The sequence below is a fragment of the Prunus mume genome, linkage group LG1 (genome assembly GCF_029339155.1).
Source record: "Prunus mume cultivar Tortuosa linkage group LG1, ASM2933915v1, whole genome shotgun sequence".
Classification (NCBI taxonomy): domain Eukaryota; kingdom Viridiplantae; phylum Streptophyta; class Magnoliopsida; order Rosales; family Rosaceae; genus Prunus; species Prunus mume.
The window spans coordinates 27,351,375-27,377,940 of NC_142698.1; the positions used below are offsets into that span (position 1 = coordinate 27,351,375).

Below are 26,566 nucleotides of genomic sequence, written 5' to 3' on the forward strand. Positions count from 1 at the left end.
TCTAGACCTAGATTCCGACTCAAACTATACCTTAAGAATCTTCTACTGCACATATTACGATTTCTCGAACAAAGACCCAGACAAATAGAGGAGGCTACACACACTGTGACAATAAGAGACACCATTGTGAAACTTGTTTCAAATTGAATGGCTACCCAGAATGGTGGGATGAACTCAAAGACCAAAAACGACGTCAAGCTGCAAGTAGTGGTTCTAGTTATGTATTCCGTACTTCTGATAAGAGTGATTCCATGGGCTGGAGGGGTGGGCTCGGTTTGGTTTGGTTCGATTATGAGGCCAAACCGTGCGCCGAACCGTGAACCTCGGTTTGGAGAAAATCCAAACCGTGCGCCGAACCAATGAGGTGGGAAACCGATCATCTCGGTTAACCGGTTACCTCGGTTTGGTTTGGTTTGGTTTGGTTTGGTTCAAAACCTGCTTGAAAACATGTAGACTCTAAAATTCATTCAAACTCAAACATTCATTCAAAACCTACTTGAAATTCATTCACCATTTACATCACAACATATTCAAATTCATTCATTCAATCAATCCTTTCAATTCAAACTCAAACATTCATTCAAAACCTACTTGAAATTCATTCACCATTCACATCACAACATATTCAAATTCATTCATTCAATCAATCCTTTCAAACTAAAACATATGCATCATTCATCATTCACATCCATCCAAAGTTTCAAAGTAAACTATATGTATCATTCATCATTCACATGTATTATAATTATTTAATTACATATAATTTAACATATCCGGTTTGGTTCGGTTAACCGATGGTTTTTAAAATTAGGAACCGAGCGCCGAACCATGACCACCGATTCGGTCCGGTTCATGCACCGTTGACCAAAAAGAGAAGGAAAAACCAAACCAAACCGAACCGATCGGTTTGGTTCGACCGGTTTGGTTCGACCAGTTTGGCCGGTTTTCGGTCCCATATGCCCAGCTCTAGGCTGGATCATTGATTCACGGGCAATTGCTCATATGACGTTTCATCCTAATGATTTTCTGAGTACCACCCAACCCAGGTGAACTAGTATTGCTAATGCCAATTGAGTTACTTATCCTGTGACAAGGGTTGACACTATTCCTCTATCATCCCCTCTCTCCTTTTTTAATACTTTACTTGTTGAGTCTCTATCTAATAAGTTGATGTCAGTTGGTCAAGTTACTGAACAATTGAATTGTTGTGTACTATTCTACCCGAATTTTTGTTTGCTTTAGGATATTCACACTAAGGAGATCATTAATCATGGTACAAAGAGAGGGGGCCATATTATGTGGATGACTTTAGTACAGGTAGGGCTAACAGTGTTACACATCCTTCTGATAGCAAACAAAGGCAAATATGGTTGTCGCACTGTAGATTGGGACATCCATCATTTCGTTATATGAAGAATCTTTTACCGATTTTATTCTCATATTTGAAGAACTCCAACTTTAGATGCAACACTTGCATTTTGGCCAAGAGTCGCCGTGTGCCCTATCCTTTGAGTTCGAGTAAGAGTGTTGCTCTGTTTACTTTAATTCACTATGATATTTGGTGACCCTCACCTATAACTGCTTTTTTTGGCTTTCGATAATTTTTGACATTTTTGGATGATTGTACCCCTATGATTTGGCTTTGCTTGATGAAGAATAAAAATGAATTATATACCCTGTTTTAGTCTTTTAATAAGCATATTCAAACTCAGTTCCTTTATGATACAGATTCTCCGCTCCAACAATTGTGGCGAATGTGTGAACCATGATTTTCGACATTACTTCTAGACATATGGCATTATACATGAGACGACATGTCCTCAGACACCGCAACAAAATGATGTTGTTGAACAAAAGAACAGACACCTTCTTGAAACAATCCGCACACTTCTTATTAGAACTCACGTACCTCGAATCTATTAGGAATATGCAGTTGTCATGGCAGTATACTTGTTAAACTACATGGCTTTAAGCATCTTGGACTTTCTTACTCCATTACACGTGTTCACGCAAAACCAACCATTTGCCCTCCGTTTCGATGCTTCCACTGCAGATCTTTGGTTTGAGGCATTTTTTTAATTTTCATAAGAACCAACGTAGCAAACTTGATCCATGTGTGCTCTATGGTGTTTTTTTGGGGTATGCTGCACATTAGAAAGACTATCGATGTTTTCATCCTCTTACCTAGCGCATGTATGTTACCTTAGATGTCACCTTCTTAGAGGCTGAGATATATTTTTCTAACCCGGTGTCCAATTCTCCGCATTATTGGGAGACACGGAATGAAGAACAGAATTTGAGCACCCTAGAAGATAGAAAAATTTGTTGTTAGACAGCATCGATTGATTAATCTTCCCCTGTCGATCGATCTCCTAAGAGACTACATCATGAGGTTACTTTCGGCACAAAACCGATCGATCGCCCTGACCCCAGCAATCGATTGCTTGGAACTTTTGAAGATTCTCCTAAGTTGAGCTCTGTTTCTACTTACTTGGAAGATGAACCTAAACAAGCTGAAGACCCCCACTCTTATTCCTCAATATCGGTTGACCAATCTCCTAAGAATATCTCTGAGGTAATTACTCCCACTACTTTTGTGAATCTAATTGATGATTATATTGGATATAAATTACATTTCAGGGAAAACTATGGAAAACCACCAAACTGGCTTTCTCCTTATATTGGCAAGACATTAAAGTACCAAATTGCAAATCATGTTCAACTTAGAGATTTCCTGAACCAGTCGAGGATTTCATGCATCAGTTGTGTGCTATGCACATTCCAACCAAGGTAACTGAAGCATTAAAAGATCTGAAGTGGGTTTAAACATTGAAAAAAGAGATGGAGGCCCTGGAAAAAAAAAGTACATGGAAACTGGAGTCATTGCCACAAGGAAAACGAACAGTCGAATGCATATTGGTATTCATCATCAAACACAAGGCTGATAGATCCATTAAATGATACAAGGAAAGACTTGTGGCAAAAAGGTACACACAAACCTAAGACATAAATTATGAAGAAAAACCTTTGCTCAAGTGGCAAAACTTTACGCTGTCAGAGTTCTGTTGTCTTTTCTAGTCAACCTGAATTGGCCACTTCACCAGTTTAATGTGAATATATATATTTTTTTTTGCATGAAAAATTTACAGAATATGTGTACATGAACATTTGACCTGGATATGATGCATCTACTCAGACTAGTGTGGTGTGCAAACTGAAAAGGGCCTTATATGGGTTAAAGCAATCACTTCGTGCATGGTTTGGATGGTTCATTATGGCAATGAAGAATAACAGTTTCAAGCAAAACAACTCAAATCATACTATATTCTTGAAGTACCAGGATGGGAAGGTAACTGCCATAATAATTTAGATTGATGATATGATCATCATTTGGAATGATAAACAAGAAATTTTTAAGTTTCAAGAATATTTGGCAATGGAGTTTGAGATGAGATCCTCGGTGGACTCAAGTATTTTCTGGGTATTAAGGTGGCTCGATCAAAGCAAGACATATTTCTTTCTCAAATGAATTATGTATCGGTGTTGGCAAAAACAAGAATGCTAGATTGCAAACCGATGGATACTCCAATTGTTCAGTATCATCAGCTTAGAGAATACCCTTATCAAGTACCCATTAACAAAAAGAGATATCAAAGGTTAGTGGGGAGATTGATATACTTGTCACATACTGGACTAGACATTGCTTATGTTGTGAGCCTTGTCAGTCAGTTCATGGATTCCCCAAGTGAAGACCAAATGGATGCAGTCCTTTGAATCCTTTGATATGTAAAGTCGACACTAGGGAAGAAACTTATGTTCCCAAGAAACAATCACCTAAATATTGATGATTATACGAATGCTGATTGGACAGGAAGTGTTATTGATATAAGATCTACATCAGGTTACTTCACATTTGTGGGGGGGTAATTTGGTTACTTGGAGAAGCAAGAAACATAAGGTGGTTGTCTTATCCAGTGCAAAAGTTGAGTTTAGAGGTATGACCAAAGGAATTTGCGATATCCTTTGTATAAAGAAATTGCTTATTGAGCTTGGACATGAACCCACATATGTGATGAATCTGTATTGTGACAACAAGGCTGCAATATCCATTGCACATAATCCGGTTCAACATGATCGCACTAAACATGTTGAAGTAGACCAATATTTTATCAAGCAGAAGCTCGAGGCCAAAAAAATTCAGTTTTCTTTTGTTAAGTCAGAAGATCAGTTAATAGACATATCAACAAAGGCAAACTCTGGTAAAGTGTGCCACAACTGACTGGACAAGTTGGGCATTGGCGTCAGCTATGCACTAATTTGAGGGAAAATGTTGGCGTGACTTATGGACCCGTTGACTTTCTTTGCACGCCAAAGATTCTTGTATTAATTGTAATTGATTTTCCTTTATTTATGATTTTCTACTATAAATAAAATTGAGAATTAATTACTTTACTTGGCCTCCAAAGCTTTATTGTACTATAAATATATTCCTACAACTACTCCATCATAATTTTAGTAGTCACCTCTTCTCTACTTAATTCAACAACTAATTGCCTCTTCTTCTATGTCGTCGACACCTCAAATTGATCAAAATTGAACCAAACTTTTTTTTTTTGGTCAAAAGGGAAACTTCATTGAAGGGAAAGCAACCCAAAAGGAACACAAACAAGGAAAGAAAAAGATAGTAGCCTAGGGGACAGACTCGCCCAGGAGCAAGCAGAAAAAACACAGACATGCTAGATGTGAAGAAAACTGAAAGTAATAGAAACTAGAGGGCCACAAACTAGGACGTCACCAAAGGAGCACGTCAGCCTCTAGCTAAAAGGAGATTAACATGGGGGCAAGGCATACCATCCGATTGAAGAACAAACACAAGGGAAGAAGGTGGTCTGTCAAGCCAAACCTTATCGCACTTCGTCCTCTTAGCAATAGCCGCAACGGCGTCAGCGGCCCTATTGGCCCAGCGATAAGTCCATCGCGAATCACAAGAGATAAAATTGTTGCAGCATCTTTTGATGGCAGAGAGGATGGGGTAGATAGACCAAATTCCTTTACGAATTTTCACCCTTGCTCAATTCACAAGCACTTGGGAGTCTGATTCAATGACAACGTTTGCTTGACCCATCTTAGCCGCAAGTGATAGACCAGCAAGAGCTTCCTGGCTTCAGCTTCAAGAACCGAATTAGCAATTTTACAAGCAGCAAAACCACCCATGAAAACACCACTAGAATTTTGAATTACCCCTCCAAGACCAACATCAGGATGAGTCGTTGTCCAACTAGCATCCACATTTAACTTGCTCCAAGTAGCAGGCAGGGGGGACCAAACATCATCAAATATAAAGGTGGTACCAGGTTGCTGCACGGGATGAGAAACATCCTTCAACAAATCAAAGTCAGAGATCATGCATTTTATATAAGACAATGTTTGTTTTGGACACAAGGGACTGCCATCAAAGATCTTCACACAACGACTACGCCAAATGCCCCAACAAGTGTAGGCCACATGGGAAATAATCCGAGTTCTGTCAACACAAAGAGAACTATGAGGCCCAATCACTTCATAAAGCCATTCAGCCATAGAGGTGACACGTTGCCTATCAACACAATAGTTCATGGGGCTGCCAAACCAAACCAACTTGACCCAACCACATAAGAGGAATAAGTGCTCCAAAGATTCAGAAGCCTGCTCACACAGGGGGCAAATGGGGGAATCACAAAGATGCCGCTTGAACAAATTTTCCTTTGAAGCCAAGCAACCTGAAAGAACTCTCCACAAGAAGTTTTTTAATTTTGGGATTAAGGAGGAGTTCCAGATCACTTTCCAAAGAACATTAGTAGGAGCAAGAAGACTAGAAGAGCGCAAGTGAACATTGGAGGAGTCGCCGGAATGAATAAGGTGGTATCCGGATTTCACAGAGTAATCACCATTGCGGTTCAAGGGCCAAATGACACAATCAGATTCACTTCCGTCACCCAAGGGGAGAGACAAAAAAATTTCCAAATCACGAGTAGAAATGTCATCACGAATGCTATTGAGGTTCCACTGCATAGAAATGTGGTTAATAATAGTAGAGACCATCAAAGTATCATCTCTTGTGCTTTCATCAGTGGGACAGAGGATGGGATTAGCAACACAAGGGAGCCATTTGTCAGTCCAAAGGTGAACTCTACTACCATCAAGAATTTGCCAGCGAGCTCCACGAAGGATGAAATCCCTTCCAGCAAGCAAGCTAGACCATGCCCAGGAAGCTCTGCACCCTTAGAAGCCAGGAGAAAATCACAGTTAGGAAAGTACCTGCTTTTTATCATTTTAGCCTAGAAAGAGTCTGGCTCAGTTAAGAGTCTCCAACACTGCTTAGCCAACAAAGCAAGGTTGAATTCATGCAGGTTCCGAAACCCCATGCCTCCTTCATGTTTTGGTAACCCCAAAGCCCGCTAGTTAATCCAATGTATCTTGTTTTTGTCCCCAGAATGACCCCACCAGAAATTTGCTAAAACACCATCAAGCTCACTGCAGAAACCCATGGGAAATAGAAAAATAGACATGGGATAAATGGGAATAGCAAGAGCAACAGATTTGATGAGAGTTTCCCTTCCACCCTGAGAAAGAAGGCCTTGCTTCCATCCTTGAACTTGCTTAATAACCGATCTTTAACAAAACTAAGAGCATCCTTCTTGGATCTGCCCCACATGGCTAACTCCATCAAATTCGGCCCAATTTTGGTTCAATTACACCAACATTTTTCTGAACACCCATTTTATCTAAATTGAGGGGTGAGCGACAATTCGATTAATGATTAAATATGTAGCACGAACCAAACTAGCTCGGCCCACCCTAATAAAACGACATTTATACTATATCCCAAGACCCCTTATACTATAACATTTTTAAAAATGCTCAAGTAAAAATTTGTTTAGAAATGTACAAGAAGAAGGAAAAAAAAACAGAACAAAAAGGCTTCAGTTACCGACAAAATTAAGGACAAATTCATAAGTGGGGCACTCTTCCATTGTCTAAGAGAGAGAAAGAGAGACCAAATGAAGAACTTGCACTTGAACTTGCACATATTGATAAATAAATAAAGCACTTCGTTTATTTTTCACTAGTTTCTTGTCACGCTCTCATATATATATTTTTACTATTTTTTTATAAAAATTAAAAAAAATTTAGCAAAAGATATTTGAGAAGTATTAAATTTTTGGTTTAAGGGAAATTTTTGACTTTTATGAATACAAATATATTAGATTTAGAAATAAATTAAGAGAACTTATTTTTTTCAGTTTACCATTAATAATGACTTGGCATAGTTTTGTGTTCATATGCTAACGCATTCATGATAACTCGTATTCTAAAATACATTCAAAATGGTACTCAAAAAGTGAAAAATGAATGATGAAGGGAAGCCATGTACTGATTTTATGGAGGAATTTACACAAGTTTCTTAAAATACACAGAAGCCCAATGAACTTCAACGAAACAGTATTGCTCTCACATACAGTACAGATAACATTTCTGACATGCATAACAACAGTTATTACCCTTCAAATTCAAACCACCTCCAATTGCAACAAACAATTTTGTTAAGAGAAGCTGAATGCTGCAGCAGCAACCACAGCAACTCCAATGGAGACAATGGCATTAATCTTGGGGATCAGACAAGGAACAGCACCAGACTTCACTTCAGCAACATCAGGAGTAGTGTCATCAGAATCCGATGATGAAGACTCCTTCTTAGGCTTCTCTTGTCCAGGTGCCGGAGCCGGTGACGGTTGGTGATGCTTGGGAGCAAAAACACCATAAGGCTGGAGCACACTGTTAACTTTGTAAATAGCAATTTGATTATCAGAGTAGACAGTGCCTGAAATGGAGGTGTTCACAAGGCCAGTGGAAATATTGACTGAACTGCCTGTTGTGGTAATGTTTAGTGGATAGTCAAATCCAGTTCCAGCTTGGGTTCTCACTGGATTGCTGAGAGTTTGAAAGTTTTGGATTGTGAGAAAATCTGGGATCAGATGGAATTGTAAGAGCTGCACTTTTTGCTCATCGCCCAAAGAGTTGAGTGAGCCTGTGCTGAGCCTTGAGAAGGCACTGTCAGTTGGGGCTAAAACGGTGAGTTGGCTATTTGAGTTGTTGAGTTGGCTGTAGAGCTGTCTGTCAATTTGGGTGCTTTTTAAAAGGCGGATGAAGACATTGAAGCCACCTGCTTTTTCAAGGATTTTGGTGATGTTGGTTGGGCCTGGAGGTGCAGGGGCATCAGCTGGTGGTGCTGGAACTGCTGGCCCTGTAATTGATGGGGAAGCTGGGGCAATTGGGGCAGCTGGGGCAATTGGAGCAGCTGGGGCAACTGGGGCAGCAGGAGCAGCAGGAGCAGCAGCAGGGGCTGCAGCAGGAGCTTGAGCTAAGATTTTGGTGCAATGGGAGAGGAAAATAAGTAGAAGTGTGAGTGAGAAAAGAGGCTGATGCTGAAGCTTTACCATCTTGTTTTTGAGTGTGGTCGGGTTTTGGCTGCTTAATTTGCTTGAAAACAAATAATGCCAAAGCAAGAGTCGTGCTTGCAAGCACAAGGTGTTTGATATTTTGTGCAAGTGTTTGATATGAGTTTTGGGGGGAATGGAGAGGGTTTTTATAAGTGGTGGGAGATGAGGGATTTAGGTGAGGAGGGTGATAATTATTTGATCAGTTATACAACATTCGCAGTTAGCATGTCTGTCTTTGTTGGGAAGGTGAGAGAGAGGAAATGTAGAGTGAGATTGTGGTGTTAGACCTACTAGTTTGCTTTCATCTAATCATTTGCCAAGTGAGAGGGAATGAATGTAGTGAGATTGTGGTGTCATAGCTACTAGCTAGCTTGCTTTATGTAATCATTTGGGGTTAACATTTACTTCCAAATTGTTGGCGGTTAAGCTCTAAAACTTAAGGGTGCACACCCCAAAAAAAGAAGAAGATTAAATTGAACCGATCAAGTCTGTTTAGTTTGATTTTTAATTTAAAAAAACATTTATGTGTCGTCGACGGTTGTGACCTTTGCTCTAGTAGATTCAACAACTCAGTGCCTCTTCTTCTAGGTCGTCGCCACCTCAAATTAATCAAAATGGAACTAAACCAAGTCAATGAAATTCAGTCCAGTTTGGTTTAATTACGCCAATGTTTTTCTGCAACACCCATTTAATTCAAATTGAGGGCTATGCGACAATTCAATTAACGGTTAAAGATGTGGTCTAAATCGAACTAGGTCGTGCCCGTCTTACTAAAACGACATTTATGCTAGATCCCAAGACCCCTCATAGACCTATAACAATTTTAAAAATGCTCAAGTAAAACATTCTCTACAAATTAGAAGAAGAAAAAAAATCCTTCAATTACCGACAAAATTCATGACAAATTCCTAAGTGGCACTCTTTCATTGTCTAAGGTTGGAAGGAGAGTTAAAACTTAGGGGACAGTCCGGACAACCAGAGGCAGAGAGAGAGAGAGAGTGCACACATTGATAAAGAAGTACTACTTTTATTTTTTTCTTTTTTTGTCAATAGTCTCGCTAGTCCCTTGTCATGTAGTCACGCGCATTCGATTTGATAATTTTAAAATTGTTTAGCGTAAGTTATCTAAGAGGTATTAAATTTTTGGTTTTAAGGGAAACTCCAGAACATGATCTATTCTGATTTTATTTCAACATAAAAATCGTAAAAGTTATCTTATTTTGATTAGGGTGTTGTTAAACGAACTTTAAAATTAACTGAGTAATATAAGTACATCCTATTAATTAAATCAAAATAAAAATTAACTAAGTATACTTTATTTAACTACCAAAAATATCTTTAATACACCCTAACTCTATCACACAACACTCTAATACTAGGTACATCCTATTGTATATGAATTGGTCGTCTTCATCAAATTTGTTCCTATCAACTCCTTTTCCCTTCATCAAATGTAAACCCTCAGAGATTCACCCATGCATTGAACCAAATTCATGAGTATTTAGGAAGGCTGGATCATTATTTGATAGATTTGTTTTTGTAAGCTGCCATTTGAGCTTTCTTCGTGGTTCTATTATCCTCCTATGGAATATTCATAGACATGGTTGCTCTAATTAAGAGCATCTCCAAGGGAGATTTCAAATACCAAACATCAAATTTAAATTTGATGGATGATGTGGCAATTTGATATTTAAACAGTTTTACACTCCATCCGATATGTCAAATAAATAATTATTGTAACAGTCAAATCATTAAAGATAAAGAAGAAGAAAAATAAAAAAGTAAAATTATAAATGAAAGTCACAGCCATCTGTCTTTAAAAATAATAAAATATTTATTTGACATCTTACTTTTGGGATGCCAAAAATAACAGCTGAACCTCCAACCTTCATTCTATATCAGCTTTGATAATTCAGTTTGAGTGATGTGAGATGTTATTTATAGTCGTTAAATGTCTATGTAGCACTTTTGACATATCGGTTGGAGATGCTCTAATGAGCTGACATGATACATTGCATAAAATAAATAAAAAAAGATAAGGTGTAAACTAAACTACCACCGGTGTTTAACTTACCAAGATCGCACACGACTGTTCAACTTTTTCAAAGTCTTTTTCCCAACTCTTGTTTAACTCAAATTGTTGTTTTTGGGATTGTTGGGGCTGATTAACTTTTTAAAAACTTCGAATTTGTATCTCAAATATGTTTGGAATCAAAGTCTGAAATTCTAATTTGATTAGACTTGAATATGGTGAGTATGGTGTACTTATTAAAATTATATTTATTTCGTAATTCAATATATCTTTTTTGATCATTTTATATTAGAATAAATTAGTGATTTAATAAATAGTTTGATAATATGGTGTATTCAGTTAATTTTAAGGTTCGTTTAACAACACATTTGATTATAATTTCTCAAACTCTCAGTCTCTCTCTATCCCTTATACGAATATGAGATGTTAAGATGGGGATATAAGTAGAGTTCTCGTAAGGCATAAAAGATTACACTTTGATTAGATAAAATAATAACAATTTTTTTGTAGATGGTTTTCTTTGTTTTGGGTAATTTGAGATGGTGATGCTTTAATGCAATTGTCAAGTCTCTATTCTAATTAATCCTACCCTCCTTCTCCCCATGTGAGTCCCAAAGAAAAACTTCATAGCGGGGGAGGAGGAAGAAGCGTCATTGGTCCCTCCTCCCATTCCTCTCTTCTTGCCTTTTTATTTTGGGTTAGTGAATAAGTCTACTGAGGTGTTTTGAATAAGAAACCCCTTGTGTGGTGATTTCTTTTGAGCCATGCTCATATTAAAGTTCATTCTCCTAATGAAATCATTCACCCAAAAAATTCACTCTCTAACACTGCTCATGTCTCTAAATTCAATTCTACATCATATTTGACGGAGTTTGCTGTAAATCACCCAATTGTTCTTTGGCATGGTTGTTGTTTTGTTTTATGTGTTCACTCTTATGCGCAGGTATATCGTTGGAAACCATCTTTTCCCCATATTTGTTATGGATTTTTTCTTGCTTCAAGATTTTATGAGGTGATGGGTGTGGCCGTGACAACACTTCTTCAGGAGGTGGTGACAGGGTTCATTAGGCTTCCAAGTTGTTTTAGGGTTTCGGCTATATTGGGTTTGTGGGCTTTGTGTGCTTAATTGTGATGATGTGGGCTAATAGTTTTAGTGCGGCTTTTATCCCTTGTAGTTTTGTTTTTAGCATGTTAGTTTGTTACTTTCTTGAGATTGGTGCTTTAGATGTCATGTTGATATCTTTTATTGTATTGTTGAAGTTTATGTAATGAAGTTTCTCTTTGGCCAATGGGAGTCTAGCCTAGTGGAAAAGGGCCTTCACTTGCAAATAAGGGGTCTTAGGTTCGAACCTCCACGCAGTGGCGAACCTATTAAGGCCCAAGAATGTACAGCTGTACCTCTCCTCGCTGGAAAAGCCATTGTTGCATCTCTACTCAACTTGGAAGGTGCACTATAGGTGTTCCACGAAAATCCTAAACAAGTCAAGTCTGTTGTGCACCTTGTTTTTTTATTATATATTTATATATTTTTTATTTTAATTCTGGCCAAAATGACGTTGTTTGGACTAGGCTTCAAAACTAAAAAATAAAAAAGAGAAAACCTAGACTGCCATTTCATGGGTGGGCTTTAACAACATTTTATCTAGGGCCTACATGAAAAAGGAAAAAAGGCTTTAAATAAGGGCTTTAAACTCTAGGGCTTTTAACAACTAGGTTTTTATTTTATTTATTTATTTATTTGAACAAGGATTAAAAAAAGGAAACTCTTGCACAATTCTTTATTTATGTGGAATTGGGAGTTCTCTTTATAAAGGACCAATTTACCATCACACAAATTTATCAAGTGTGCATCCTAAGAATTCTGCATATTTTTCCTTCTTGAGTGCGCCAATCCAAAGTAAGTCTTATGCGTATTTTTTCTTCTTCTTGAGCAAACGCCAATCCAAAGTATGTTTTTGCTTGTATTAGTAATGAAAATATAATGCAACGTTTTCATGATATGAAAGCTTGTCAACAAAAGTTATAGGTTATTTGTAAATTTTTTTTTAATGATTTATGAATGACATTGGTATTGTTTAAATTATAAGGATATTTTGTTGCCAATTATTTTTTAAAATTATAAGGATAATTGGATTGGTATTGCACCTTCACTAAAAATTATTGGGTTTGCCAATGCTCCCATGGCATCTTAGTTATGTGTGTGAAATCCCCATTCCCTGCAATTTAAACTATCGTTTGTACTTAAAAAAATATCTCTTTGGTAAATTCTTTTAAAAAGAGTATCTATTTGACTACATTTTGTTTGGAGTCTTTCTCTTCATGTAGTCATGAATTTTCTAGCCATGACATAGAAACAGATTTTTGGGTGTAATGAGCGAAAATAATAATTTATATCGAAGGTTCAAAGGTTTGCCACTTTCATGACATTTTTTGAGAAACTCTAGACCTCTCTTTCTCGAGGAAAAAAAGCCGTTTCCACTTTGAGGGGGAGGAAGTCACTGTTCTTCCTCCCCTCGCCCCTCTTCTCTTCCTTCCTTCTCCTCTTCCCCAATTCTCAAAGACAGAAGGCTTCCCCTATTTATCTTTGTTTTATTATGATTTTCCTCTAATCATCACGGTCGGTTGCATAATAGCGTCAAATCTCCACCTGTGTTTTGGCTTCGGATCTCCACCACCATCTTTTTTGCGGTTTCTTTCAGTTTGGAATAAGTCATAAAGACTTTTTGAGTTCTTTGTGTAGTTTTCACCTCTCTTTTTGTGAGAGCTTTTCACCTCTCCTTTGAGAGAGCTTTTCATCTCTTTGAGAGAGCCTTTGTGAGAGTTTTATTTGTATTGTTATGGATTAATTTTTTTTCAAGCTTTATATATTTTTTATTATTATTCTAAATTTGCAATCTTAGTTGGGATGTCTATGCCAAAGTTTCTTCGATCTTGCGTGATCATTAATGGAGAAGCACCAAATTGTTTTAATTTTGATGTTAGATCGTTCAGTTATTGTAATGGCCCTTTGTGGCTAGTGGTTTTTTGGGCTAAATTACGAATGCAATCGCATAACTTCTCCAAAAACAAAAAAGCGTTCAAAGGTTCATACGATACTAAAGAGGTCATGATGTCAAAACAATGTTATTGTGACCGCTTCTCCTGTAGCTAATATATATGCAGAAACTTACTACTTTTTCCCATTTCTTTTTATGTATTGTATGATTTCATGTATGATTGATTCTAAGACTATTTTTATAGCATAAGGATAGCTTGAATTTTTATGAATACAAGCAATAGGTTAGAGCTTTTCGTTTTCAGTTACCATTCACGATCACTCTTATTCTAAAATACATTCAAAATGGTACTCCGAAAGTGAAAAATGATGAATTATCAAAAAGACCCATGTACTCATTTTGTGGAGGAATTTACACAAGTTTCTCAAAACAAACAGAAGACCAAGAGATAAAAAAAAAAACCAAAATCAAACAAGAACCCAATGAAATTCAACAAAACAGTATTAATCTCACATACAGATCACATTTCTGACATGCAAAACAACAATTATTACCCTACAAACAATTTTGTCAACAAAAGCTTAATGCTGCAGCAGCAACCATAGCAACTGCAATGGAGACAATGCCATTAAATTTGGGGATCAGAGTAGGCACAGCACCAGACTTCTTCAATTCAGCAACAGGACTGTCATCAGATGATGACGTCTTTTTAGGCTTCTCTTGCACCGGAGCTGGTGCCGGTGAAGGTGGGTGATGCTTGGGAGCAAAAACACCATAAGGCTGGAGCACACTGTCAAGTTGGTAAATAGCAATTTGACTATCAGAGTAGACAGTGCCTGAAATGGAGGTGTTGACAAGACCAGTTGATATGTTGACTGCCCTGCCTGATGTGGTTATGTTTAGTGGATACTCAAATCCATCTCCAGCTTGGGTCCTCACTGGATTACTGAGAGTTTGGAAGTTTTGGATTGTGAGAAAATCTGGGATTAGATGGAATTGTAAGAGCTGGACTTTTTGCTCATCACTCAAAGAGTTGAGTGAGCCTGTGCTGAGCTTTGAGAAGGCACTGTCAGTGGGGGCTAAAACGGTGAGTTGGCTATTTGAGTTGTTGAGTTGTTTGTAGAGCTGGTTGTCTACTTGGGTGCTTTTCAAAAGGCGGATTAAGATATTGAAGCCACCTGCTTTTTCAAGGATTTTGGTGATGTTGGTTGGGCCTGCAGGTGCAGGGGCATCAGCTGGTGGTGCTGGAACTGCTGGCCTTGTAATTGATGGGGCAGCTGGGGCAATTGGGGCAGCTGGGGTAGCTGGGGCGGCAGGAGCAGCCGGAGCAGCAGCAGGAGCTTGGGATATGATTTTGGTGCAATGGGATAGGAAGATGAGTATAAGTGTGAGTGAGAAAAGAGGCTGATGCTGAAGCTTCATCATCATGTTTTTGAGTGTGGTGGGTTTTGGCTTCTTAATTTGCTTGAAAACAAGTAATGCCAATGCAGGAGTGGTGCTTGCACAAGGTGTTTGATATTTTGTGCAAGTGTTTGATATAAGTTTTGGGGGGAATGGAGAGGGTTTTTGTAAGTGGTGGGAGATGAGGGATTTAGGTGAGGAGGGTGACAATTATTTGATCAGTTATACAACCTTCGCAGTTAGCATGTCTGTCTTTGTTGGGAAGGTGAGAGAGAGGAAATGAATATATAGAGAGATTGTGGTGTTAGAGCTACTAGTTTGCTTTCATCTAATCATTTGGTGTTTAGGATTTGCCTAGTTAGATTGTGGCGTTAGAGCTACTAGTTAATTTGCTTTTATCTAATCATTTGGGGTTCAGGATTTACCTCCGCCGAAAATTAACATAGTGGTTGCTTACGAACCTTAGGTCCCCAAAAATTATCTTATCTTTCTCATATTATTCTGCTTTAGCTCCCTCTCTTTCTTCTCAATCTCTCTCTGAGCCTCTCTTTATTAAACAAATACGATATGTGACTAGAGTTCTCCTAAGGTATACAATATTACAATTTGAAGAATTTACTTTTCTAGATGGATTTCTTTGTTTTAGGTAATTTGAGATGGTGATGCTTCGATGCAATTATCAAGTATTTATTTTGATTACATTTTGTTTGGAGTGTTTTTCTTCATGTGGTCTTAAATTTTTTTAAAACCATAATATATAGAAACATATTTTTGGGTAGCGAAAAGAATATGTCTTTTTCATATATTAATACACAATGCATGATAGGACGGGGAATTCTAGAGCCTCACTTTGAAGTATGGGTGGAACCATGATTTTTCATATTAATTTTGGTTATTTTTGTGCATTTTATATTTAATTTTTAGATTTTCATCCAGATCAAGTTCAGTTTTGGCGTGCGATATGATCTCTGATGTTCTGTGGTTTGGTGCAGTTGTGTTTGTTTTCTTCTCTTGTTTTCGTTTTTCTTTTTTCTAAAGTGATTTTTGTGGTTCAATCTTCTTTTTCTATTGTTGTTTCAGTTTTGACGTGAAGCTTTGTTTTTTCTATTATTGAGGTATGTATTTTCTTTATCAGATCAGTTTTTATAAGTTGATTTTTCAACTCTTTGATGTAGTTTTTATTTTTGTTATGGCTTTTTTTAGGTTCTGTTTGGTCGGGGATTTTCATAGAATTTGCTGTTGAGGTATGAGTACATTGAATTTGTTGTTCGTTTACAATTTGGCTGCTTCTTTCTATGTGATGCATTGTAGTTTATATTTTTTATTTGTTGATTTGATTTGTTTAGGTTGTTTGTTACTTAGTAATGTCATGTAGTTTTTCGTCTTGATATGATGATTTTATTGTGTTAGGTTTTCCCATACTGGCTGGTGGCTTGTAATTTTTAGTTTTTATTTTCTTTGGGATGTTGCTTACCCGGTGCTGCAAGAAGATAAACTAATATGCTGCAAGATCCTAAAATGCATTGTTGTTTATGTCTAGTGATTTTTTACTATTTTATTTTATTTTATTTTTTTCATTTTCAAGTTTTTGTAATAGAGGTTTGTATGATTGCAAAGTGTAGTTATAAGTCCGAAATAGTCAAAATTGGTTTTTATTTTCGTTTTTGTTATGGTTTAATATTAATATCTACATTGTTTTGTTATAGAGTAGTAGTTTATTGCAGTTTTTGTTTTTTATTGCAATTTATTTTTTTGTTTGCAGTTTCTGTTTTTGTTTACTTCATTGATATCACTTGAATTTGATAGTATTTTATCGTAACTTCTGTTAGCTATGTGAAGGTGTTTTTGCTCTTGCAATTCAGTTTGGTTGCTTTTGGCTTTTAGTTTTGTTTTGAATTTAGGGAGGTGGTTTGGTTTACGTTTGTTATAGTGTTTTGAGGGTTGTTCGAGAGTCTTTGGCTCAAATTCGACAATTTTTCCATAAAATTGTTATGTTGTTTGTGTTTTAAGTACATTTGTTTAGGGATCATTCAGTTTTAGTTATGTTCTTTTTCTACAGTTTCTTTTTTTCTTTTCAATTCATTGATATCTACATTATTTTGTTATAGAATAGTAGTTGATTGTAGTTTCTGTTTTTTTTTTCATTTACTATTTTTGTGTCACTTCACTGATATCTATATTATTTTGTGACACAGTAGTAGTTGATTGCATTTTTTGTATTTTTACAATTTTTGTTTTTGTTGTGTTTTTCTTAGAGTCGTAAATGATTGAAGTTTCTGTGTTCGTTTTACATCATTGATATCTACATTGTTTTGCTTTAGAGTAGTAGTTTATTGCTTCTTCTTGTGTTTTTACATTGTTTTGTTTTATATTAGTAGTTGATTGTAGTTTTGTGTTTGTTTCACTTCATTGGTATCTGCATTACTTTGTTATAAAATTAGTAGTTGATTGCAGTTTTTGGTTTTTTATTTATTATTATAAGGATTATGATTTGTTATAGGTTGATGATCGATTATACTTTTGGAGGTGGTTCTGGAGTGTTTTGCTGAAATTCTGCAGTGCAGTTTTGGTTTCATTATAATTGGTTTTCTAGAATTTACATTTTAAGTACATTTGATAAAGGATCATTTGGGTTTTATTTATATTTTTTAGGGTAGTGCAATTTATGTCTTTGTTTTACTATATATATATATATATAAAGCAAAAGGCAGAGAACATGAAACATTCAAAATACAAGAAAATTCCCTTGATTAATTCAAATATTAAGAATTCAAATATTAAGAATTCAAATTATTAATTAAATGAGGAATAATATGATAAATTCACATTTTTCATATTAAAAAAATAAAATTAAAAACAAAATCAGATAATAGGTCATACTTTTATGAAAAACTATCCATATTAAATTTTCTTAATTCTAAAAATAAAAGAAAAAAGAAAAAGAAAACCAATTGGCACATGCGTAAGGGGCTGTGTATATAAAGTAAAAGGCAAAGAATGGTGAAACATTCAAAATACCATAAAATTTCATTGGTTAATTCAAATATTAAAAATTAAAATTATTAATTAAATGAGGATAATATGGTAAATTCACATTTTCATATTAAAAAATTAAAATTAAAAACAAAATCAGATAATATGTCCTAATTTTATGAAACATGACTATCCATATTATCTTTTCTTAATTCTAAAAAGAAAATAAAAAAGAAAAAACAAAACCAATTAACACATGTGTGAGCATGTGCTAAAGGGCTAGTATATATTTATTGTAAAAATACATTCAAAATTGTACTCCAAAAATGAAGAAGGATTGATTAAGACGCATGTACTAATTTTGTGGAAGAAATTACACAAGTTTCTCAAAATACACAGAAACCGAAGATACAAATTAAAATGTTACAGATACAAAGAACAAAACAGATAAGAACCCAATGAAAAATTCAACTAAACAGTATTGGTCTCACATACAGATCACATTTCTGACATGCATAACAACAATTATTCCAAACCAGTCACCGTACATCATTACCCTTCAAATTCAATCCAACTCCAATTGGAACAAACAAGTTTGTCAACAAAAGCTTCATGCTGCAGCAGCAACCATAGCCACTGCAATGGAGACAATGACATTAAATTTAGGGATCAGAGTAGGCACAGCACCAGACTTCGTCAATTCAGCAACGGGACTGTCATCAGATGATGACGTCTTTTTAGGCTTCTCTTGCACCGGAGCCGGTGCTGGCGAAGGTGGGTGATGCTTGGGAGCAAAAACACCGTAAGGCTGGAGCACACTGTCAAGTTGGTAAATAGCAATTTGACTATCAGAGTAGACAGTGCCTGAAATGGAGGTGTTGACAAGACCAGTTGATATGTTGACTGCCCTGCCTGATGTGGTAATGTTGAGTGGGTACTCAAATCCATCTCCAGCTTGGGTCCTCACTGGGTTGCTGAGAGTTTGGAAGTTTTGGACTGTGAGAAAATCTGGGATTAGATGGAATTGTAAGAGCTGGACTTTTTGCTCATCACTCAAAGAGTTGAGTGAGCCTGTGCTGAGCTTTGAGAAGGCACTGTCAGTGGGGGCTAAAACGGTGAGTTGGCTATTTGAGTTGTTGAGTTGGCTGTAGAGCTGGTTGTCTACTTGGGTGCTTTTCAAGAGGCGGATAAAGACATTGAAGCCACCTGCTTTTTCAAGGATTTTGGTGATGTTGGTTGGGCCTGCAGGTGCAGGGGCATCAGCTGGTGGTGCTGGAACTGCTGGCCCTGTAATTGCTGGAGCAGCTGGGGCAATTGGGGCAGCTGGGGCAATTGGGGCAGCTGGGGTAGCGGCAGGAGCAGCCGGAGCAGCAGCAGGAGCTTGGGATATGATTTTGGTGCAATGGGAAAGGAAGATAAGTGTAAGTGTGAGTGAGAAAAGAGGCTGATTCTGAAGCTTCATCATCATGTTTTTGAGTGTGGTGGGTTTTGGCTTTTTAATTTGCTTGAAAACAAGTAATGCCAATGCAGGAATGGTGCTTACACAAGGTGTTTGATATTTTGTGCAAGTGTTTGATATGAGTTTTGGGGGAATGGAGAGGGTTTTTATAAGTGGTGGGAGATGAGGTATTTAGGTGAGGAGGGTGGTAATTATTTGATCAGATATACACCCTTCGCAGTTAGCATGTCTGTCTTTGTTGGGAAGGTAAGAGAGAGGAAATGTAGAGTGAGATTGTGGTGTTATAGCTACTAGTTTGCTTTCATCTAATCATTTGGTGTTTAGGATTTGCCTAGTTATCTAATCATTTGGGCTTCAGGATTTACCTCCACAAAAGCCTAACGCTTGTTTTGTTTCTAATTAAAATTTGCTTCTATTAACTTCCTCTCCCGAAGAGTCCTAACCTTCAGGGTCCCGAAAATTATCTAATCATCTGGGGTCCCGAAAATTTTCTTCTCTTTCTCATATTATTCTGCTCTATCTCCCTCCTCTTTCTTTTCTTCTCAATCTCTCTCTCTCTCAGCCTCTCTCTATTAAACAAATACGAGATGTGACTCGAGTTTTCCTAAGGTATACAATATTACAATTTGACTCAATCCACAAAAGCCTAACGCTTTTATCTAATCATTTAGGCTAATGCTGCAAGATCCTAAAATGCATTGTTGTAACAACATCTTGAAACACAGTTTGCTAATGTATGTATAAATTGTGATAAACTAAGCACTCTGTCTGTGGAGTTTGGATGAATATACTTAGCACTCTCTCTGTTTTGTGTAATTGGGGGCTCTGGGCCCACACAAACTAACTACGTGTTTTTAGCAGTCGGTGTACCAGTATTGCATGGGTTCCCAAAGGCAACGGTGTTTTTGTTGCTGCTCATGCTGATGGAAACTCGTATGTGTATGAGAAGGCAAGCCTTAACCTTGAGCTTTTCTTTTCTAAATGCTATTTTCTTCTTGTCTGGTTTTACTGTTTCTCTTGTTCTACTACATAAACTAAAATCAGTGTAATGTAGTTTTTGGCTCAAATTTGGGTTATGTTTGTTATAGGTTGAGGATCAATTATTGTTTTGGAGATTGTTCGGGAGTCTTTGGCTCAAATTCTGCAATGTAGTTTCGGTTGCGGTACAATTAGTTTTTCCAGAAAAGAAAACTGTTGTTTTGTTTACGTTTTAAGTACATTTGTTTAGGGATCATTTCAATTTTAGTTATGTTCTTTTTCTGTATAAAAAATTTTCTATTCATTGATATCTACATTATTTTGTTATAGAATAGTAGTTGATTGTAGTTTCTGTTTGTTTTTTTTTCATTTACTATGACTCTGTCACTTCACTAATATCTATATTATCCTGTGATAGTCTAGTAGTTGATTGCATTTTTTTTTTTTTGCTTTTTGCAGTTTCTGTTTTTGTTGTATTTTTCTTAGAGTTATAAATGATTGAAATTTATGTGTTCGTTTTACTTCATTGATATCTACATTGTTTTGCTTTAGAGTAGTGGTTTATTGTAGTTTTTGTTTTTACTTTGTTTTGCTTTATTGCAGTTTTGTGTTTGTTTCACTTCAATGGTACCTACATTACTTTGTTATAAAAGTAGTAGTTGATTGCAATTTCTTTTTTTTTTGTTTATTATAAGGATTATGATTTTTCATAGGTTGATGATCGATTATAGTTTTGGAGGTGGTTCTGGAGTGTTTGGCTGAAATTATGCAGTGCAGTTTTGGCTTCGTTAAAATTGGTTTTCTAGAATTTGCAGTGCAATTTGCGTTTGATGTACATTTGATAAGAGATCATTTGAGTTTTATTTATGTTTTTTTAAGGTAGTGCATTTTTGTTTTTGTTTTACTATATACTAACCTCTTCGCACGTACTTCCACACCCGTGAGAGGATTTTTTTAAAAAAATAAAATAAAATAATTTAGAATTAAAAAAAGATAATTGATAGTTGTGTTCCATAAAAATATGATCAATTATCTGATTTTTCTTTTAATTTTATTTTTTTAATTAAAAAGTGTGAATTTACCATATTGCCTCATTAATTAATAATTTCAATTCTTAATGTTTGCATTAACCAAAGGCATTTTCTTGTATTTTGATTGTTTTACCATTCTTTACCTTTTGCTTTATATATATAGATACTACCTCTCAGCACGCGCTTCCATGCAGAGACACTTTTTTAAAAAATAAAAATAAAAATTTATTTTAGAATTAAAAAAGATAATGGGTAGTTATGTTCCATAAAAATATGATCCATTATTGATTTTTCTTTTATTTTTATTTTTTTAAATATAAAAAGTGTGAATTTACCATATTATCCTCATTTAATTAATAATTTCAATTCTTAATATGTACATTAACCAATAGGCATTTTTTGGTATTTTGAATGTTTCACCATTTTCTGCCTTTTGTTTATATATATATATATATATATATATTGTTTTGTATTGTAGTTTATATGATATAAACTTAAAAAATACCAATATAATATACATAAGGGTTTAAAATTTATAAAATTTTGTAACTTTAAATTGACTTATTTATGTATAACTCTAGAGCATGAGGGATTTGGTATAAATTATGCGTGAAGCGGTGTTGAATAATAATTTTTTTTTTTTAAAGTTGACTGTTAATATAAATATTGTGTAACTAACAAATATCATAAAAATAAGGTTAGTATAGTGGTTTGAGATTGAGGCTTCCTCCTTTGAGGGTCAAGGAGGCGACAGTGGTGGTTGGCTGGAGGTGGGTCACAAGACATGTGGCATAGGATGATTGACTTCAAATAAATTGGTTAAAATATAGAAGGAGTGGCAATGTGTGTAATTTGTAGATTTTTTTACTATATTATTGTAAAATTGGATAGTAAAATTCTCTTATGCTATAGTATATACTGATCTTATACGAAAACTCCCTAGATTTTGTACATCTCTGTTATAACGCGGTTCAAAATGCAGTAAAGTTTTATTGATTGTTGGTACGTCACACTTATAATATTGTGCACACCTCAACAAATTTCGTGTTCATATGCTGAAGTATTCAAGATCAATTTATTTTAAAAATTCAAAATGGTACTCCAAAAGTGAAAAGGATTGATCAAGCACTAATCTTGTGGAGGAATTTACACAAGTTTCTCAGAATACAAAGAAACCGAAGATGAATACAAATGAAAATATTACAGATACAAAGAACAAAGCAGATGAAGAACCCAATGAAAAATTTAACTAAACAGTATTGGTCTCACATACAGATCACATTTCTGACATGCATAACAACAATTATTCCAAACCAGTCACCGGACATCATTACCCTTCAATCCAACTCCAATTGGAACAAACAATTCTGTCACAAAAAGCTTAATGCTGCAGCAGCAACCACAGAAACTGCAATGGAAACAACGCCATTAAGTTTGGAGATCAGAGTAGGCACAGCACCAGACTTCACTTGAGAAACAGGACTGTCATCAGATGACGTCTTCTTAGGCTTCTCTTGCACGGGAGCCGGTGCCGGTGAAGGTGGGAGAGGCTTGGGAGAAAAAACACCATAAGGCTTGAGCACACTGTCAACTTGGTAAATAGCCAATTGGCCATCAGAGTAGACAGTGCCTGAAATGGAGGTGTTGACAAGACCAGTTGATATGTTGACTGCCCTGCCTGATGTGGTGATGTTTAGTGGGTACTCAAATCCATCTCCAGCTTGGGTTCTCACTGGGTTGCTGAGAGTTTGGAAGTTTTGGACTGTGAGAAAATCTGGGATCAGATGGAATTGTAACAGCTGGACTTTTTGCTCATCACTCAAAGAGTTGAGTGATCCTGTCTTGAGCTGTGAGAAGCCATTATCAGTTGGGGCTAAAACTGTGAGTTCACTGTTTGAGTTGTTGAGTTGGCTGTAGAGCTGGTTGTCAACTTGGGTGCTTTTCAAAAGGCGGATAAAGATGTTGAAGCCGCCTGCTTTTTCAAGGATTTTGGTGATGTTGGTTGGGCCTAGTGATGCAGGGGCATCGGCTGGTGGTGATGGCACTGCCGGCCCGGTAATTGATGGGGCAGCAGGGGCAGCTGGGGCAGCTGGGGCAACTGGGGCAGCTGGGGCAGCTGGGGCAGCAGCAGGGGCTTGGGCTAAGATTTTGGTGCAATGGGAGAGGGAGATGAGCAGGAGTGTGAGTGAGAAGAGAGGCTGATTCATCATCTTCATTTTGAGTGTACTTGGATTGGATGTGGCTTCTTAATTTGCTTAGAAACAATTAAGAAGCACAAGATGTTTGATATTTGGAGGAGGTGTTTGATATGAGTTTTGAGGGTAAGGAGGAGGGTTTTTATTTGTGGTGGGAGAGGAGGGATTAGGTGAGAGAAGCTTAATTCAGTGAGCAGTAATGCAACCTTAGTAGTTAACATGTCTGTCTTTGTTGGGAAGGAGAGAATGAATGCAAAGTGAGATTAGGGTGTCAGAGCTACTAGTTTGCTTGGGAAAGCAGGAAGAAGAAAAAAAGAAAGCAAATCGAGTGGGTGTGGGCAAATAAAGCTGTAGAAGTGTATGATTGCTTGGTTTTCACCTATAATATGTATGCTTTAGGCAAAGGTAAAAAAAAACTATGAAATCAAACCAGAAATAAAGAGATGCACATGATTTGCTTGCAATAACAAACTTAAGGAACAAGTGTGGGTTTTTGCTTTTGTGCAAGAGCAAATGATGATGGTGATTGATGAGGATTTGCAACTTGTACGTATGCCCTATGTATGGCCCAACCTCATGGATAAAATCCCTTGCTCTGTGTCTCTGCTGATTGCTCCAAGGAGGTCACCTTCACAAATCTTTCTATTTTCCTTTTGGGTTTTTTGGTGCAGGGACCTCTATCGGTTGACGTAGCCATGTTGATTCTGAAATTTCTCTTTCTATGTGTTTCATTGAAGCAACTTATAATAAATATAACATGTTAACTTCATATATAAATAATTACATTATAATTAAAGTCAAAACCAAATCTGTGAAACTGTACGTGAGAGCGAGAGCTGAATCATGTTAGGGCTGCTCTAGGGGTTCTTTTTACAATTAGCCCACCTCTCCTAAGCTCATCTGCAATAGTTCGCCCATTTATAAGCAAAAAAAATACCAGATATTCAACTTCAACAAACTTAGCTGTATTTTTTTTTCTTTTCTGTATTTGTAGTTGAAAAAAATGAAACTTGTAACTTTAACATTTAGCATACCTCCATACATTATCTATATCTCACACTAAAAAAATGAAAACTAGAAACCTAAAATGAAAGCAGATGTGGCTTAGGTTAGATGGTCAAGGCAGTGCAGCCACCCCCTTGCACTCAATTTTGACCTCCCTCCATTTACATTAGAGTAGTTTAGAATAGGCAAAAAGTCATTTTTGGTCCCTATAGTTTCAATTTGATCAATTTTGTCCATGTAGTTTCAATTCCAACAATTCAAGGACAATCTCCAATTTTTTGTCAAATTACTATAATATGGAGGGACATTTCGGTCCAACTTACAACCCCTCCACAATCACCCCCACAAAAACCTAGCAGCCCCTACCCAAGATAAAATAGGGAATTAAGACTTGAAAGCATAAGAAAAACTACATTAGGGGTTGCTTGGGTGGTTAGGGAGTAGTTGTGGAGGAGATGCAAAATTAGACCAAAATACCCCTCCGTATTAAAGTAATTTGATAAAAAAAATTAGAGATTGTCTTTTGAATTGCTCGAAATTAAAACTATAAAGACAAAATTAATCAAATTAAAACGACAGGACCAAGATAATAAAAGTAACAAACTATACAAATCAAAAATTACTTTTTACCTTTAGAATATTCCACTATTTGTCTTAGTTGTCTTGGCATCTTAGGTATCTAAAAGTTGAGTAACGACAAGCAGTAGAGAATCAATTGTACTTTTACTTGAGCCGATACTATATTGAACAGAGAGAAAGAAGAAAATTAAGAGTCCATCAGCCCTGTCATCTCCAGTTACAAATATTAGCCCATCTCAGAATCCCACATGGAGCCAACCCAACCCAAATAGTGAATGCACAACAAAATGAAAGGAAAGGTAGGAGAGGGAGTGGCAATTTATGATACGACTTTATACCCGACATGAAGTTTTTAATTGTTTTTTTGTTGGGATATCCGACATGAATTTTTAGTGGTTTAGGTTGATCGTTACTAGACACACGAACACTGATAATAAACAAGTTAATGTAAAATTCAACAATCCAATTTCCACACAATAAATACAATAGAAATTTAGTTATATACTCAATTTTAGACATAGTTTTATAAAGAACTATAAATACATCAAAAAAAAAATCCAAAAATTGACAGCTGTCAATTTTTTCAATTTAATAACTATTTTTTAGTTTATTTGTGTGTGTTAAATACCTATATTACCCTTGTATTATGGATTTGAGAGAGAAAAATCAGATCTATCCATATATGCCAAAAAAACAGATATGCACAGATCTGCCAAAAAAACCAAATCAAATTTATTTTCTCCTTTCTTGTTGGTGCTTTCTCTAATGTTGGAGCAAGAGGAGCTTCAATTGAAGCTTAGTCTCATGTCCAACTATATTCTTCATCTTTAATCTACAATTTTCAATATTTCACATTCGATTTCTTGTTCTAAAATCGTGCTTCTATTGATTTTTTTTTTTCGGGATTGTTCAAGACCTCAAACGAACCTTAATCAAATGCTCTTAGCTCTACTCCTCATCTTCGAGCTCTACTCCTCTTCGTCACGTCATTGTCATCATCATTGTCGTCGTCGTTGTTTGGTTTGGACTTGAGATTTTTGATTTTTTGCTTCAATTATGTGTTTCTCTTCATATTTTAGTTGATTTTCGAAATGTATTTTAAGATTTGATGATTGATTTATCTGATTGATTTATCTTTTATTACTATTTCAGTTATGGATCTTATTTTTGTTTAACAATGTACTTCTATGACAGAGTATTAACAACGTATTTCTATGACATAATAGTATTAACAATTTGGGCTCAACTTATTTTGAGTTAGTTTGGTTTGTTATTTCTTCATCTTTTCTTTGTTGGACATGTATTAGAAATAGCAACATGACAAATATTAATCAACATGATAGTAAACTAGCAGTGTTATTACCATAGTCTGGAACATTACAGGGGTAGACATGCATTAGAAATAGGATGTCATATGAAACTAGCAATGTTATTGCC

At 36.1% G+C, this 26,566-nt stretch overlaps 4 pseudogenes across 1 annotated transcript; all 4 read right to left on the reverse strand.

Annotated features, from left to right (window-relative positions):
• Positions 1–7,382: 7,382 nt before the first annotated feature.
• LOC148921487 (fasciclin-like arabinogalactan protein 12 pseudogene) lies at positions 7,383–8,600 on the reverse strand (annotated as a pseudogene).
• A 5,375-nt stretch (positions 8,601–13,975) lies between these two features.
• Positions 13,976–15,061, reverse strand: LOC103325083 (fasciclin-like arabinogalactan protein 12 pseudogene; annotated as a pseudogene).
• A 3,148-nt stretch (positions 15,062–18,209) lies between these two features.
• Positions 18,210–19,408, reverse strand: LOC103325094 (fasciclin-like arabinogalactan protein 12 pseudogene; annotated as a pseudogene).
• A 3,167-nt stretch (positions 19,409–22,575) lies between these two features.
• Positions 22,576–23,682, reverse strand: LOC103325103 (fasciclin-like arabinogalactan protein 12 pseudogene; annotated as a pseudogene). The gene has a single exon (XR_016123165.1). The product of XR_016123165.1 is annotated as a fasciclin-like arabinogalactan protein 12 pseudogene (transcript).
• Positions 23,683–26,566: the final 2,884 nt, after the last annotated feature.